The 18,772-nt window shown below is 40.8% G+C and overlaps 1 protein-coding gene and 1 long non-coding RNA gene across 3 annotated transcripts in view; both read left to right on the forward strand.

Moving 5' to 3' along the window:
- The window catches only part of FARS2 (phenylalanyl-tRNA synthetase 2, mitochondrial), a 391,223-nt gene that overhangs the window by 93,050 nt on the left and 279,401 nt on the right, over nucleotides 1-18,772 (forward strand). The window lies entirely within an intron of this gene.
- LOC306665129 lies at nucleotides 4,978-10,394 on the forward strand. Its single transcript, XR_013764927.1, has 3 exons — nucleotides 4,978-5,586; nucleotides 5,640-6,869; nucleotides 8,129-10,394. It is a non-coding gene; the product is annotated as an uncharacterized lncRNA (long non-coding RNA).

Consider the following 18,772-nt stretch of genomic DNA (forward strand, 5'->3'; position numbering starts at 1 on the left):
AACACCCTTTTTGCGAACACCTGTTTGTCAGAAAATATTGGAAAATCTATCTTCCGGCCACTATCAGTTTTTGTATTCAAGTCATTTCAGGACCAACACGAGCCCCTTACACACTTGTCTCAACTGTCTTCAGCCATTGCTACTTTCGCTGGGACCATTTCTTGGAGTCCCTCAGTGGCAGGCTCCAAGCCAGCTAGCGTCCTCTTGTTTTCCCACTGGGGCTCCTCTTGTACCTGACAGTACAGTCCCCCACTGTGCCCCTGGCTCATGGCAGGACTACCTCTCCTCCTCAGGGAGCCCCATGCACACTTCAGCCCCTGCATTGCCTCCCTCCTGGTATCAGCTGAAGAGGCTCTGGGGTGGGGGGTGACAGTAGCTAATCCCTCCTCCAAATGCTTTCTTGGCCTTCTCCCTAGACAACTGCTCAGATCTGAGAAAACCCCTTCTCACCCCAGCATGTCAGAATCCAGCAGCTAGCTGCTAATTGCTGCTCCAGCAACTCACAGACCATCTGCCAGGCTCTGGAATTCAGTCATGTAGAATATTCTGTACACTGACCATGGTGTCCCTTCATGGAACAGAGTTTCTGTTAGTGACATTGATTTAATTCAAGGATAAACTGATAATGCCCCATGAAAAAATTAAAGGCGATAGAAAAATGCATGGTGCTTGCCTCTAAAAAGACAAGGTTTGGGTTTGGAGGAGGAACTATATAAGATAACAAAACTTTCCCAGTTTTTGCTTTTATTTTAAAGGACCTAGGTTCCATGATCAGTGTCCCTTGACTCTGATCTTCTCAGAAATGGATTCTGCTCAGTGTTCCTCAGCACAGCTGAGAGGCTCACTGTGTGGAGTAAGGATTTAGATGGCCTGTGTTTGGAATTTGGTTTTGACAACTGTCAATTATGTGACCTTATAGTAGAAATGTACCCGAGTCTTATTCTTCTTAATTTCTAAATGGGGACTGATACTGGTAGGAACCCTAAGAGTTATAAAAATTAAAGAATGATGCCTGTAGCACTTAGAACAATTTCTTACACAGAATAAGCATTCAACATGTATTAAAACTTCATAAATTGTTTAGAATATTATTATTACCGTTATCAACACCTTTATAAAAGGAATTTTTAGTAAAGAAGCAGAATTTCTTTAACATACTTTTTAATTTCAGCTGTCAGCCAAATTTGCGCTTGCAATTTTTAAAATGTTGTTTGTCACCATGTATGTAATGCAGTAAAAGATAAAGATAATATGTACATGTAGACTCAAAAGTTAGATTTTTTTCCTGTGTAGTTTGTTTTGTATAATTCTGTATAGAATATGGATCAGGGTTCACTCAAACTAAACTCAGAAACAAAGTTGAGAACTAGGCTGTGATTGTTAAAAATGCTAAGAAAAATAATTTTGCCCCCAGTCCTGTAAGTAGTGTCCTGGAAGATTGTGAGTGGAAAATAAGTCCTTTTTTTTTATTTATTATTTTTTTTTAATTTTAATTCTTAAATCTACATTTGTGATTCAAAATTGTGCACACTAATTTTCCTTGACCTCTCCTGTAAGTAACTTCAGGTACCTTTGAGTAGTCTTCTTACAAGAGTATTCTATTTATATCATATACTCTGCTATTCTCTGCTTCTCTTCCATTGCCCTTGCTCCTTTCTTCCTGCTTTTACTGATCAGTAAATGCCTCCTGTGTGAGAGTATGAGCGTCCATGGTAGCAGTAAGCAAACCCCAGCGCTGGGTTCCAGGCACTGAGAGATTGACCTAGAAGCAGCAGTAGAGGGCGCTGTGGCCTTCATTTCATAGTAATTGAGCCTGCACCAAACATCTTTCATTTGAGCAGCTAAAAACGAATTCCCCATATTAATTAAGTCTTGCCGAGGCCTTGTTTAGTGATCCAGTGCTAAGTGCCTGAAATAAGCATATCTTATTTTAATCTTGGGGAAATAAGGGAATTTCCTGAGACTCTATAGGAAGAGTCAGAATTTCAGTAAAATCCCACAGATCCTTCTCTTACCTTTCCATATTCTGGCTAATATCCCAAATGTCTCTTCATTTAGGAAGAACCAAAAGGAAACCCCAGGAGTTTTAATCTCCTCCCGAATAGTTCCTTTAATGAAAGGAATAGGAGATGTATGCTTGAATAAATTGGTTACTCACAACACTAGCACCTACTTTAAAATTAATCTTTTTTATTGGACAGCTGTTCTAGTGCTCTTTGCTTTTAACCAACAAAGACACTTAAGAAAAGGAAAATAAAAAATAAATAGCATTCCTAGAATCCTAAGGCCTGGTGCAGGCAGATCATATTTTGTGTGATCTTGTTCCCTCATATTATGTGGTGATTAGAGTAGGGCTTCAATCAGCTGGAGGAGTCCCCAAGGCAGGGTCTCATCCCACCAGTGCATGTGGCACGCCCCGTCTGACACCAGGGTGACTTGAGAATTGAGCCAGAGAAACTGCAGTGTGGTGCAGCAGATGCGCACTGGTGGTTGCCATGGAGATTGCTAATACTGCTGAAACTCAAAGAAAGGGCACTTGCCGCAGCTCAGGAGCCTGCCTGGAAATGAATGAGAAACAAGCAGAATTCAGAATAGGCCCTCAGCTACTTGTCCCACATGGAGTTTTAATTTCCCTTTCCTTTCCTTCCCTCTTCCTTTTTCGAAGATTAGATTGAAAACAAGGCAATGTTATAAAGCTTGCTCAGACCCCTCTGACCTTATTGCAGCCTGACATCCCTGGGATAGATGTATATTAATGACGATGCATGACTAATAGGATTGGGATTGGGGGCTGGGGTGAGGCCTGTGGCAGCCCTTCTGGAGCCTGTGGACTGCTTGTCACTGGGGTTTAGTAGGTACCTTGGGATTTGTCTGCAGCATATGCGCTGCTGTTAATGATTGAAAAATTACCACAACAATTAGTCATGGATCGCTGAAGGCAGAGCCCCCAAATGTGATGGACAATGTGATTAAATCCATGTATGTGACAATTAACTCTCCTGCAGGTTTATCCACCAAGGAGAGTGCCCTCGGGGTGAGAGCAAAGGGGAATGAGAAGAAGGAAAAACAGGAGAACAAAAAGGAACAGGAGAGAATAATGCTGCAGAATGGATCTGATACAGCTGGCACTATTGGTTTTAATCTGATCCTGAATTAATCACAGTTTGATTAATCCTTGTTTTATTGCACCTTTATATTGCCCATTTATTTATATCTCCCTTAATTTTATGGAAGCATGACTGATTAAATTCTGCCCATTTCATGTTTTTTAAATTTTAAAACGAGGGCTCTCTACTTAATGTGATGTTCTAGGTGGTCCAAGGTGCAATTATCTCGTAAATGCTAAGCAGGCACCAGACATAGCATGTCATGAATCCCCTTATGTATTACAGCTGAGTAATCCAGAATAAATATTTGTTTACTCAGTATTCTACTGAAGCAAAAAGAAACCTTGTAATGTCAATCTGTTGTTTACTTGGGTGGAAAAAATAAGAATACACACACACCCAACTTTGTTAAGTAGGAGGGGTGCAAATTCAATTTATGTCCCAGAAAATTTGTGCAGGAGGGAAAATAATGGTATCATTTGGATGAATAACCTGCACATATATCTCCACGGCATAAAAGGATAAGGTTTATAGCCCACAGATAATGTTCATCTATAGAATTGTTTTTAACCAGTTCATACTGCTCTTCTTTTGCTTTTGTTTTAGGTGTTATTTTTTGGTGATCTCCATATTTGCATACAAAACCATGCATTCAGATAATGCTGAGGAGTTTGTGACACAAACTAGCACAAGCAAAGACTCATGCTTTGTAGTCCGTGCACTTTAGATGCATTGTGTGACTGAAGAATTCCCCACTCCTAAATTTATGAGAACATCCAAAAAAACATCCAAATCTTTAAAAAACATTGAATTATGGTGCATGCCTTTAATCCCAGCTACTTAGGTGTTTGAGGCAGGAGGATTGTAAGTTTGAGACCAGCCTCTGCCATCAGGACCCTGTTTGAAAATAAAAAATAAGAAGATCTAGGTGTGTAGCTCAGTGGCAGTGTACCTGGGTTCAATCCCCAGCACTTGGGTGGGAATTTTATTGAAATATATATGCATATGTGATTTTTCTTCTTTTAGAATTCCTTAGGCTATCCTGTTGCTCTTGTTTAAACTGAATTTGATAGAAGATTCAGTTTTTTTATTTTCAGATTAATTTGGATTTTCTTTGTTAGCTTACATTCTAGCTTTATCTATCCAGGCATATAAAGGTAGAGAATTTGTTTCTGATGTAAGCATAGTAAAAGAAAAGACAAGAAAATAATGAGCACTGGCAAAGATTTCACTGCATAGGTGGCACAAGATGGATGCTGCCCTGTGAGATTCCTCTAGAGACTTGCATCCCTGACTGCTGATACTGTAAGGCCCCCAAAAAGGAAACCCCAACTCTGTCCCATGGATCAACGGCAACCCCAATCAACCGCAGGAGGCGTCACTTGATGCAAACCGCAAGAGGTGTTTATTCCAGCGTGCTGGGACCCGACTCATGACTCACGCAAGAGTCCAGGAGTCGAGTCCCTAGCAGAAAATCTTGTAGGTTTATAAAGGCAGAAACCACACATCGCGAGGGGTCACACATGAAAGGGGGAAAAGGGGGAAAAAAAAAAGGAAAAATGGGGAACAAAGCTGCCAGGAAATTTCAAAGGGGGTCTGGGTTTGCTGACAACATGTTTCACAATGTTTTACAACAGGGTGTAGATTCTGGTCAATAGTTTCTGGTAATCCTACTGTTTGAGCACTATCTGGCTATCAGGCTCAATTTACTTTTTTACTCTCTGTTTGGGGCTGTTTCCTGGAACAGCTTTAAGGGCTTTGTTCCCATTACTGGGAGGGAAACCTTAGGGAGTTGAGATAAAACAGATAGCTTAAAAAAATGATACCACCACTTTTTATAGCACTGAACAAGAAACCCAGTCTGGCTATGGATGATTTGGGAACCTCAGTATCCCTTTCACTGCCCTTGTTACCAAAATGTCCTCCTTGCCAGCCTCCCAGTAACCAGCCCTTCAGTTTTGCCTGGGATTAAGATGAAAAGTAGAAAATATTTCATTTGTGAAATATCCTTCATTATCACCAAACTCAAATAACTACATACGTTTGAGTGACCACTGCATTACCATATTTCCTAATGACATGTGCCACTGTCTACCTGTGTTAATATCTACCAGAGCTTTAATGACCATGACCAAACAACACTTTATTCATTTGCTTATTTGGTAATGCATTATTTCATTTATTTCTTATTTACTGAATGAGTGACATATACTGGGCAATAAGCTTAGTACATGAAGTGGAGATGAAGATAGAAGATAGACACTTTTATTTTATGCTGGAGGAATGTAAAAATAAGACAGACAAAAGGAACCACGTCCAAGGTGGAAACTGGCAAGTGCCACAAGAAGACAACTATATGAAAAGATGTGATTATTGATAGATAGGAGAAATGACTTCTCCACCCACATTGGCGAAGATTTTGTGGTATTTGACTTAGTTTTTGAAGAGGGTCCTGATTTACTCACAGCCAATGTCAAAAGTGTAATATTCTTATTCTTGAATTGTGTTGAGTTGCATAGCCAATATCAAAAGTCTAAATTTCTTATTCTTGAATTGTGTTGAGTTGCGTACAGCTGGGAAAAGAAGTATATTCTAGGCAAGTGCAACAATGTGGCCACAGCACTACTTTGGACATAATAAAGGAAAAAAAATTGATTGAATGTGTGATGTGGAAACAGTCATGGAGTCACATCTTGGAGGACCTCAAATGCTCAGCCAAAGAGTTCGGACTTAATTTTACTCCCCTAAAGGCCTCCAGTAAAGCTTCAGGTAGAATCCCACCTCTAACTCATGACTCAAGGCTCTGTCCAGTGGCCTCTGACTCCTGCTCTGACACTATTGGCCGCCCACACCTTCCCTCATTCCCAGCAGTCACACAGTTTTCTGTTTCCTGAACAGGCTGACCTTCTTTTGGCCAGTTTCTGTTTTTAACTGGCCTCTGTAGCTGAGACACTCCTTCCCTAAGTATTTACATGAACACCTCCTCTCATTACTCAAGTGCAACACAGAGCTGGCTTAGCTCCCGATGTCCGGTTTTCCTCTCTACATCCTGGACAAAGTGATTTGCTGTCAGGAACATTGGTGGTTGTTTCTTTGGTTTTGTTTTCTCTTCTCATTTTGCTCAAGTAGCCACTCTGACCCCTGGAAACTCAGGGGAAGGTCTCTTATTCATTGTTCAGGAACAGATTTTTATTAATCCAAGCATTGTAATTCTCTACTTATCAGTGGTTGATTTAGTCTTGTGCCTGTGGCCCAGCACTGGACCAATGGGACAGAATAGGCAGTAATCCTGGGGCCTCTCGAAAGGTAGCCTCACTTCTGAGAAAGTATCCCAGGGAATGGTAATCTCCTCTTCATTCCCTGGAAGTTGAAGTTCAGGAGATACTTGGATCTGCAGCTTACGGATAAAGTCAATGCCTAGAAAAAGGCAGTCCCAGGAGATCTGCAAAGAGCCAGGCTCCTGATGAGCATGCCCAGAACCCTCTCCCAGTCTACTTGTTTTGTGAGATGCTATTAGCTCCTTAGGTCCCTTTGAGGTCTGATTTTCTTTTGCCTGAATAGAAAGCATTCTAACTGATTTTTTAAAATATCATTCTGCTTTATTTTCTTCATAACAATTATCAATCTGTGAATTATCTTAATTTTTAAATTTTTTTCCTATTTATTTTCTGCTTTCTTTACTAGAATTTAAGCTTCCTTTGGGCAAGAACTTATCCATCTTGTTGACTCTTGAATCCACAACTTCTGGCACGGTGTGAAGGTGTAAGTGAGTGATTAGAAAATATTTAGTGAGTGAAAGAATGGAGTGATTGAGGGAGATTAATGTGCCTTGTATGAAATATCATGGGAGTGGGTGTTGGAGAGAGCTGGTGGAAGGTATTGCTACTGCAGAGAAGTTTGTAAAGAGGCAGCAAAAGTGGTGGTGACATTGGAATGGGGAGAAGCCAGACAAGAGGTTATGACAACATAAGTGGGAGGTGGCAACTGAGGGAGCTGCAAGAGGGGAGCTGGGAGAGGGGCGGGATGTACCACCAAGGCTGGTCACCAGGGTTATTGAGAAGAATGGGGGATGGAGGAGGAAGAACAGTGGCAATTTCTTGAAAAAAGTGAATTTTTGAAACGTAGAACATCAGGTGCTGGTAACACACCAGCAGAGAGCTCTAGCTGGTAGTCGAAAATCCAGGAATGAAGATAGACCACCTGTATAGTCAGAAGAACATATCCCTTTCTTTGTCAAGATAATCAGGCCTGGTTATTACACATGTCTTAAAAACAGGTCTGTATCCAATTCAGTTTTATGTGTTCTAAGCCCCTATTGCATGTGCCTATCCTAACACTTCATATCATTTCGTAATTTAAGCAAATCAAAAAATTAAGACCTCAACTGTCCTTGGTCCTAACCAATGTCTACAGACTGTAGGAACTAGCTTCTGAACAGTGGCAGTCCACAACAGACCTCCTGCAGACACTCCCTATCTCATTACCTATCTCATTTTCTTCCTGACACTTCTCACTTTCCTGAAAGATCACTTTTATTTTGTATCCATGAAAACCGGTCCCTTGTCCTGTCTTGCTTTAGTATCTCCAGAATATATAACACAGTGATTAGGAACATGGGATATGGAATGAGACTGCCTGAGTTTGAATCTTATCTTACTAGCTGAGTGACCTTGGGCAAATTGTCTAACCTCTCTGAGCTTCAATTTCCTAGATACTGTAAATTAATTAATTGTGTGCACATGCATAATTAACTGGTATCTTTTGAGGATTAAGTGAATAAACCCAATTCCTTAGGCAGTGTTTGGTACATAGAAAGTGCAGTATCAGTGTTGACCTGGCGTATGAGGGCACTCAATAGATATGAGTGGAATTCAATTGAAAGAACCAGATTGAAGTGGCTGCAACAGAGGCTTCAGATAATTTTCTTAGCCTGATCTGGGACCAGATACGTTGGTAGCAATGAATCTCTAGATGATGATTTGCTGGATGATGATAACAACTCATATGTGGTGTTTTTACAGATTATTTTCTCATGTTCTGATCCCTGTCCAATAACCAACTTTGGGAATAAACAAGAAAAATTATTTCCATTTCACGAAACAAGAAGCTTAGGCAGAAAAGTTAAATATCCTGAATAAGTAATGGCAGATGCATGAGTAGAACATGAGCTTCCTGTTTCCCAGCCTCTGGCCAGAGTTACCCATCTGTTCATCCCAGTTTGTGCTACCAGTAAAAGTAAGATAAATGTCCCTCGGCGAGATAAACGTGTTTAAAACACTGTGGCTCCTTCAAGTGGACTGAACACCCCCAACTTGCAAGTTGCAATACCATCATTAAAATGCTTGGATTTGGTGGCAAAGTAGTTCACCCAGGGTAGTTTCTCTAGCTTCCTCCAAATTGATACTAGCTTGGGGCATCTCATGACCTAATGCAGTGACCCAGTGGTGGGTTGCTTTTTTTGGAAGATGTGATTTCCTTCCCAGGATTGTCCCCGTTCTTGCTTTGAGGCGAGGAGACAGAGCCCTAAATGCTTGCTGCAGTTGTATGAATTTTTAGAAGCCTCCTGTTTTTCTTGACTATAAAATATGCAAATTATTGACTCCATCATATATTCATGTTTATTTTAATATATAAAAGCACTTAAATTATTTGTCATGTGAATTCTATTATGCTGAACCTGTGCATCTGCTTCCTGGATGTGCTGGCACTGTGTACTCAGTCTGGAGTTGCTCATACCCATCTGGGGCCTGTTTGGTCCTTTGGATGCAAGTCTTTATTTGTGGTCCCTTTGTTTGGTAATCTTTGCAGGGGCTATCCTATTTAGCCTGTTGTCTACAAATGTGTTAGGTTTATCTGCCCTTTCTTGTTGGCACAGTTATGTTCTACTCATTCTATTAAAACTCTGTTATTTTCTATTCCAGGAAATAACACTATAAGCAAGGCAGTAAACATAGAAGATTTTTAAGGAGGCTGGATAAGGAATTAAGTTTGACTTCCCTTTGTATGACCAGGAGGCAGTCTTTCCTTCAAAACCCAGGAAGAGGAGAGTCTCCAAATAGTCATCGAGTCTTGTCTGCCAGCAAGATAAAACCATTTCTAATATGTAGTTGTTTATTTTTTTATTCTATCACTTTTCTGAGTCCCAGCTTCAACTTATGCATAATATATCTATAGACGTTATAAGTTATAGCTTATAACAAAACTACTAGCTCTCAAATCTATACATATTAAAACATTGCCAAACCCCTGTGCAGTGACCCAGTTCAGGTGGTATTATGTATTTAAAATTGCAGAATGGTTTCTTAAAATCACTCTGTTCCGAACTGTTGTATTAGATACATTTCACCTTAATTTTTAAGGTTAGGTTATAACTTTGAAGCAGTTAAGTAAAAACCTGAACAGCTACATCTTCATGTACCAGTCACAGGGAGACATCAGCCAGGCATATTGAAGCATCCCATTCTAGTGAAGTGCTCGGCTCCTTATGAGCCTGCAAAGGGCAGAACAGTTGGAAGAGTCAAGGATCAAAAGTCTCATTTCTCACGTCTTTGTCTGGATCCTCCACCTCCTACATTGGAAGTACAGACATGGACATAGGACATAACAGATGTGAGCACACATGCATGCATGTACTCACACTTTACTGAAATTTCCTTGTCCTTGCATGTTAGGTCTCACAGAAAATCTAAAGGGACTGGGCTGAAGACGGACAAGAATGCTTTGTGTAGAGTTGAGGAGGACCTGTCACTGGGCCCTCCCAGGACAACTTCCTCCTTTTACAGATAAGTTGATTGACATACCTGGAAGACAAACGATGTTCATGGGGACACAGAGCATTTCCTGGAAACTTCAGGTACATTTCTTCCAATCCTCAGTCCAGTGCCCTTTCTTTCCGGGAAAGTATCTTAAGTAGACAGGGAAAAAAAACATTGGCAAGGGCTGAGATATTAGTTTTCACTGCTTGAGGAAGATTCTTAATTTCACATTTTACATTGGTTTATTTCTGAAGATGAAATCTCAGGTTTCTAACAACTAACATGCAGACCTCTGTTAAACAGCTAGTGTGAGCCATGAGATTATTCAATGATGCAGCGAGCATGACGTTCTGGTAAGAAGGAAACATGGGTATGGACTGCGTAGTCCCCTTGCCTCAGTTTCATTTTCCACACTTTCAGTTACTCATGGTCAATGTGCTGCAAAAATATTTAATTGAAAATTGCAGAATTAACACAGTTTGAATTTTAAGTTGCATGCCATCCTCAGCCTGATGAAATCTCTAGTAGTCCTGCTTTGCCACCTGGGATGCGAATCATCCCTTTGTCCTGGGATATGCCACAAGCCTGTTTAGTCTTTTACTAGAGCTCTTGCCAACTAGGCATTGTCATTTCAGATCAGTCATGAGAACAGTGAGAGTACAATAAGAGAGAAAGGCCACATTCATGTCTTTATTACAGTTTATTGTTGTAATTGTTACTTTTAACTATTATTGTTAATCTCTTACTGTGCCTAATTTAAAAATTAGACTTTATCATAGGTGTGTATGTACAGGAAAAAAACAGCCTTAGGATTCTGTACCGTCCACAGTTACAGGCATCCACTTGGGGTCTTGGAACATGTCCTCGTTGATGGAGGGGGTGACTCTATTTCTTGGGACTGGGAATGCTAGCTCAACTGTGACTAGGTTGTCATAGCCACAGTGCTCTCACAACGTGGCTGAAAACTACTCTCTCTCTCTGCCTTTGAATTCAATTCAGTGCCTTAATTTATCTATCGAAAGATCAGACTGCATAGTACATTGTACATGTGGACATTCACAAGGCATCTGATAAAATCTCCCCAGAGGCCTTTGCAAGTAACATGGAGAAATGTGGGCTGGGTAGAAGAGTAATACATTTAGTTATATTTGTCTCCATTTCAACAGATCTTCCCAAAGTGTAGATTATTGACTTATGTTAACCTGGAGGAATATTTCTGGTAGAATGATGCAGAGCCCTGTCCTCAGACTTGTCTTGTTCATGATTTTTATCAATGATTTTGATGAAGATGTGTTTATCAGATTGGCAGTTGATACTAGCCTGGGAGCAATAGCTAATATGATTAGTGTCTTGGTCCTGTGTCAAGAAAATCTTGATAGTCAAAAATGATGCACCAGAAATAACTCGGTGAAAAATAGTAAAGTTAAATATAAAGTCTTCAAATTAGGTTTAAAAAATTAATTGCACAACTCCGGGGTGGGGAGAAATGGAGGATGTAATTTGTCACAAATTCAATTTGAGTTAACTTATGATAAGGCCATTGAAAAATGTAGGTGATATTATTAGAATTACATATGCAGTTCAAGAAAAGTAATAACACAAAGCAGACCACATTTGGATCACTGTATTGAATGTTTCTGGTCCTTCCCTTATCTGAGATATACTAAAATCCAAAGATTGCCAAATGGCATGCCTATTTTAATAAGTGCAAATATTCTAACTGCAAGTTGGGATATATAATTTATGGATAAATTTTTTGAAATGGAAACTCCATTTTAAAACACGTTTTGGGAAATTGTTAAAGATCTGAAGCGAGTCCTGCTTTTTGCTATCTCCCTCCTCCCTCTGTCACTCTAGGCCCCACTTCTGCTATCTCTACTCTTTAAAGCCACCAAATGAACATCTTCTGAGTTGACTAAATCTTTATCCCTCATCCTGTGTTAAATGCATGGTGAATTTAAAGTGTATAATGGTTCTTTCTGTAAAGTGGATTCTACAGGATCAATGGAAGACTCTAAAAATGATAACAGTACTGTATGGCTCTGTGTGTACAGCATACATTTGTGTGTGTGCTAGTCTAATCCATTTTGCAAAATTAAAAATGAAAACACTCTTTAAATCTCTCTGCAGTTAGCCTGCAGCACGGTGTTTACTGGCAGCAGGAAAAGGCAGCCAGTCCTTTGTGTGTGTCTTACACCTCCTTTTCAGTTCCCCATCTCTTCCCCCTGGAAAGAAATATTCTGGCACCAGCATCTTTTCGTCTCAGTTCAGAACGGGTACCACCTGCCTTCCAAAGCCCAGGGGAGCCCTCTGTGTGTTCCTCCCAGGCACACCACATGGAAGCTTGGACACAGTGCCAGGCCGATGTGCAAAGAGGCAGGGCGGAAGGGGTGGGGCTGGTGCTGGAGCTCTGTGAAGCTTTTAGCGACAGCCACCTATCTGTTAGCTAGTCAAGGCTGCCTGCTGGTGTGAGAGGGGACTGAAAGACCAGGGCCATACTGCAAACTGTCGGTTGGACACAGAACAAGTTGGAAATATGATCTTAGTTTCTTTTCCTTTTTCCTCTTCTTTGGATCCCGCTGAATCCAGTATTCTTGGGCCATGCGCTACCAGTAGTCCATGATCTGTACTCCTTTAGTTGACTCTTCAAAAACAAAATCATGGAAACACATAAATTTGATGTGGGTTCCTACCACCAGACCCATTCTTTCAGAAGCACAGTCTTGATGGTTGGTTGGTTTTGCCACTCATGGCATCATAAGAACTTCCTTTTAAATTTCTCAGTGGTCGGTTGAGCTTATCTAAGCATTTTTCCCTGAGAATTTGGGGTGTCTGTTAGTATAATTCTGACAGGGATGTTTGGGCAGGGCTGGAATGGTAGCATCAGTAAAAAGATTCCCCTGCTTCCAGATGCACTCTCCTGGTCTGCTCCATGGTGCCTTTGTTTTCTCACTTGGAGTTCCAGCCCTGGTGACGTTGTCGCCGGCCTTTAACCATCAGTGGGTATCCTTGGAAGGCTGCCTTTGGAAGTTCCTTCACACCATTGAAGAGTTCATCAGATACCTTCTTGAGTGAAGGTCTTGTCAACAGCATCTGAGCCTCGTGAGGTGGGATGGAGGAAAGCCAGGGACACATGGACTGGCTTCCTTCTGAACCTCCATGTCATGTTGGTAAAGTGAGTAGTAATGCCTGCCTCATTGGATTGCCACCTGAGTCTTTTTGTAAAATCAAGTGGGAAATAACACATTTCAAAAATTCTAGGAAATACAAGTACCCCCTACCCTGTTATTTCATTTCTGATATCAGTATTTGTCTTAACAACCATATCGTCTTCCAAGTATTTGGGCAGAATTATTTTCTTTCTTAAAGGTAATTGAAGTAATACAACATGTTATAATCAATGACATTTCAAATTTGATGGAGTATGACTATTGACCAGGATTCTTGCTGGAGTAAATGAAGTAAGATGAGGCAGGCAGAACTCTGCAAAGGCCTGTTAAATGTTGTTGAGTCTTGTCCATTATTCTGTGATCCATTATTAGGGAATATAAATAAGGACAGAGATTGGCATCCTCACTTGGTCAATGTCTAGGGATGCTCAGGTCCTTCTTTTCTTCCTTCACTGATGAACAAACTGAGCGTTCATTGTTCCATTGTGCCTGGTGTGTGTGTGTGTTTCCTGGAGGTGATGGACAATCCTTATGCCCAATGGGGTTTAGTGTCCAGTGGAGAAAGAATAGTACGCAAAAGTATACTTCACTGTGATGAATTGCAAGGTGCTGGGGAAGGAATTCCAGAGAAAGCCCAGCAATGTGGGGGTGGTATGGTGGGAATAGCTTCAAGGAAAGGGCCATTCAGGTAGAGTACTCAGGTTAGCTAGGGAAGTCCAAGGTTGACACATTGAAGAAATTGGTCAGGAAAATCATGTTTTTTCTCATTTGTATAGAAATTTGCCTTGGGTACCTGGGTTTCCTCCTTCAACCCTGCTCTGTTTTCTGCCACAGCTATGGGAGAAGTCACACAGGCTCAGCTTTACTGTAGCCTTCTTTTATCACTCTCCCTGCCCTTTACTCCATTCTCCTGGGGTCAACTCCCCAAAAGACCCACCTGCAACAGCCCTTGTTTCAAGCTCTATTTTTGGAGCAACTCAGACTAATTCAGTACCAGTTTTTTGGTTTTTTTTTTCCTCCTAGTAATTCCTTGAAGCTTGTACTGGGGAGATTTAGAATATGCTGTTAAATTGGCTCAAGAAAGTGGGCCCAAGAGATGGAGATGGAGAAGGGGATGGTAGGTACAGGAAAGCATTAAGGCAAAAATAACCAAGAGCTAACTAGATAGAAGGTAAATCCACACAAACATTTCTAAGCCTTTGTGGTTCATATAGTAACATACTATTGGAACTGATTCCGTGCAATTCACCAAGGCCAGAATACTCCAGATGAGAAATGAGATTTGGAAGTTTAAAATGCCAAGTAAAACTTTGAAACACATAAAGAAATGATTCAGTTGTTGGACAGGCAAAGGGAAACATATGGAGAGCAGTGTTCAAAAACTAATCATGGGCTGGGTTGTGGCTCAGTCGTAGAGTGCTTGCCTAGCATGTGTGAGACACTGGGTTCCATTCTCAGTACCACATACAAATAAATGAATAAAATAAAGGTCCATCTAAAAAATATTTTAAAAACTAATCATGACAGTTGAGTTTATGCTATGAAGTAGTTCGTAATTAATGGTTAGGTGGGTGGCATTGGTGCATTACCATTTAGAAGTTAAAAGGAAAGCATGATCTCCCTCATTATATATTTACATCTAAAGAGAACTGTATAAATATTAAGCTTCTGGTTGTGTATAAGCTTTCCATTGCTGTGACAAAATACCTGAGATAATCAACTTATAAGGAGAAGAGTTTTATTTTGGCTCATATTTCAGAGGTTTCAGTTCATGGTTGGCTGGGTTCATTGCTTTTAGGCTTGTGATAGGCAAACACTCTGGTAGGCAGAACATTGTGTCAGGGAGTATGTGATGGGGCAGAGTTGTTCACCCACATGGCAGCTAGCAAACAGATTGAGAGTAAGGAACTAGGGACAAAATAGTCATTTCAAGAGTGTGCCCCCCAACAACCTACTTTCTCCAAGTAGGCTCCACCTCCTGTAGTTTCTACTACCCCCAATACATTAAGCTATGAATTCATCGATGGATTAACCCATTGACGAGGTTAGAACCCTCATGATGCAATCACCTTCCAGCGACCTCAGCCCTGAACATTGCTGGACCAGGGAACAAGCCTTCAACGTAGGAGTTTCAGGTGAACATTTAAAATCCAGACTCTACTGGTTGCAGCACAGTCCAGTGGAACTTGCAGTGATGATGGAGTGCTCGGCATCCCTGCCCTTCAGTGTCGCAGCCACCACCCACACGTGGCCAGTGAGCATGAGTTTCGTGTAAGTGCAACAGCAGAACTAGGTTTTTAATATTGCTTAGTTAGCTTAAATTTGGCTACACACACCTACTTGCTACTTAGACTGTGTGGTTTAGAGCATCCAAAAAGGATATAAAATACTGAGGGCTTATGTCGCTTCCAGGAAAACCTGGAAACAGCCATTGGTCCCAGGACAATAAAGGATAGTTCACTTTACACCATAAGTCCCAGCAGGTCCTCACATCCTGGAAATCACAGGAGTGCCATGAAGGGTGTTAGAAGACTTTCCAGCTGTTTTGAAGGGTACAGTGACTTTCCAGAGGGCTCCGCTGCTCACACAATGAGGGGGCGTGGACTCCTGGGAACTGTGTTCCTTTTGATTTTGAGGAGCCCCTGTGAAAAGTCACCTCAGCCTGCAGAGACAACCAGTGTTCTGAAACTGGAAGTGGCCCTGCAGGAGCTCTGCCATCTCCCACTCTGCACACTTACTTTACAGACACAAGGGAGAAAGCCCATGGCCTTCGCTGTTGCGCTTACGTCAGTTGAACTCACTGGGTGCGCATGTGACCCTAGTGTTTGCACTGTGTTCTTTGGTTTCTGCAGAAATCTCATTTCATGTGTACATCAGTGAACTTGGAGTTGCCATCCTTCAACATAGCCTCAAGCACTGTTATCTCATATTTTCTCTTTGTGAAATTAGTATACTTGCTCATGAGGTTGTTTGGAATAAAACGTGAGATAATGAATGCAAAAGCAATTCATAAATGTGAAGTGTTATTTTGGTGCTGACCATATAGAACTTAATTAGTGTATATCTTGGTCAGCATTTTTTGCCTTTGCTGAGGCTTGAATCACTTAAATATTTTAATAGCATATAGGGAAATGCTCACGTTACCACATTCTTGTCATCCTCATATTGTTAAGATTTAAGTGGGGCCAGAGTTTGAAATCTCTTTTCCTGGAAGCAGTAATTATACTGGTTAAGACCATAGCTCTTGGGCGGGGCTCAGCAGATTTTCCCTGTTCAGGGCCTAATAGTAAACATGTTTATCTTCATAAGCTAGCTGTTGTCTGTTGTTGCTGCTACTGAAGTAGCTGCTTTTTTCTTTCTCTTTTAAAAAATACAAAAATCAGAAGCTGGGGATATAGCTTGATATCTCACTTGACTTGCATGTGTGAGACTGCAGATTAAATTCTTGCCACTAGACCATAATAAAAATAAAATATAAAATATAAAAATTTGTATATAATACATACATACATGTATGTATATATATGTTTGCATATGTATGTACATACATATGCATGTATACTATGTATGTGTGTATATATATACACATACATACATACACATATATATACATTTTCAGCTCCTGACCATACAAAAGCAGGCTTTTGATCCCAAGACCATAGTTTGCCAACACTGCTCTACAGGTGCTCTGTCCAGCATAGTGGCCATCAGCCACACATGGCTGTGTAAATTTTAAATAGAAATGAAATTCAGCTCCATAGTCATATTAGCCCCACTTTGAATGACCACTGGCCATGTATGGCTGGTGGACCCTGAATTGGATAACATGGATACAGAGCCTTTCCAGAACAGAGTTCTACTGGGAAGCCCTGCTCTGGAGTTGGGTGGAATCTTTACTTTCTCCCACTAACTAGCCTCATGGACTTAGACTGATTATTTATTTTTTTCTGAGCTTTTGTTTCCTGAACTGTAAAATGGAAATTATTGCATTACCTCTCTCAAGGATGTGGTCAGGATTTAATGAGTACAAATTACTTAGTACAGAGCCATTTACACTCAATAAATGTTAGCTATTAATATTATAGAAGCAGATAAATTTCTGATACTGTTAATTCTAGTAAAGCTTAGCTTTTAAAAACGTTACATTTGGATAAAGGGACCATCATCCTTTTCAGTAGGACACCTGTGAAGTGAGAGATTGCCTCCTAGCTTTGGTTTATAGCAGTTGACCAGTAAAAGAGAAGTGATTCTGTAAGCCCTGACCTTTGTTGCGACTTGGAATGGGAACATTCTTGTCATTGCTACAACTTGTTTTCACTTTAATCTTCCATTCAGGTGAGTTCTCACCCCATGGTAATTTCATGTAAAATCCATGATAAATATTTGTTGAGCTTAGTGGTGGAGTAGAGATAAAGGTTATCTCACAAGGGAGAATGTACTGCAATCAGAATTTCAGAGTCAACTATTGTTTTACTTTTGCTTATAAAGGATTTACAACCAGCATTGTATTGATTGGTTTCTCCTTTGATGCTGAGCAACCAGAGTTTTTTTTATATGTGTAATAAGGCAAGTGTGATGTCAGTTGGCTAACTTGTGGGGTCATGGCCTCTTAAACTTGGTGTTGCTTTCCCCCATTCCTCCGTGGATAGTTGTGATTTGCATCATGTGAATGTATAAGCAGGCCACCAGGAACTTTCTGGGCAATGTGATCTACCTCCATCCTTGTTAGAGACTTGAAATGCTAATAATATCATATGATGATGACAGTATTATTAGGAATCCCAAATGAACTTTTGTCATTAAATTTCATGATTTTTACACTCAAGTCATGGTTTTGTTTCATGGTGTATACATCATACCTTTAGAATTCTTGAAAGACCCCAGTGTTGATGGAAATGAAGGTGATTAGGCTTCTTGTATTCCAGAGTATTGGTAGTTATTTCAAGACAGTTACAACATGAGGTGTATTTATAAAGACAGAACTCAGCAGAAATAACACTGCATATACAGAAAAGGCCTTTTGTTTGTTTTTTAGTTTGTACATACAGATGTTTTGTTATTTCCCCTCCGAGATGTACCTGGGCCTGTGGGTTCATCACACAGAGGGATTCTTGTTGTGAGCTGGCAGGGACCAAGGGGACCCCACCAGAGCCTTTTCAGCTTGAGTCACAAGGTGGTGCCTGGTGCCTTTGAGCATGGGATGGAGTACCAAGTGTTGGCAGCTGAGAGGTGAATTGCAGAGCAGCCTGTAGTATATATGTACCTCTGCAGGGACCAAAACTTCTGGAACAAGCTATCCAGCTTGGCAGGCTGATAAGGTGAGTTCAGCACAAGGATTTAGTGTCTCTTAGACACTCCTAGAACAGTATTGGTAAGAACCAGTCTCCACTAACCATGGCAAAAACAGAATCAGAGTGGTAATAACAACTAAACAGTAATTCCTCAGCAGCAACGTGCCAGGCAACAAGGTGACAAACAGACCTCCATGATCTCCTTTAAAACTTAGGATAGCCTTATATGTACACTGATATTATTGTTGTTCTTCCCATTTTACTATGAGGTAGCAGAGGCTTGGAAAGTAACTTGCACAAAGCCACATTTTAATAAGTGGCAGAGCTGGATTCCACTCGGAGGGTCTGATGGCGGATCCTGTGGTCTTGCCATGCATGTGGGCTCTCTTCCTGTCTCTGCCACTCACTGACTGCTGACAAAGCCATGCAGCTCTAATATCTGAGTCTCT

Source organism: Sciurus vulgaris (assembly GCF_902686455.1).
Source record: "Sciurus vulgaris genome assembly, chromosome: 7".
NCBI classification, from domain to species: domain Eukaryota; kingdom Metazoa; phylum Chordata; class Mammalia; order Rodentia; family Sciuridae; genus Sciurus; species Sciurus vulgaris.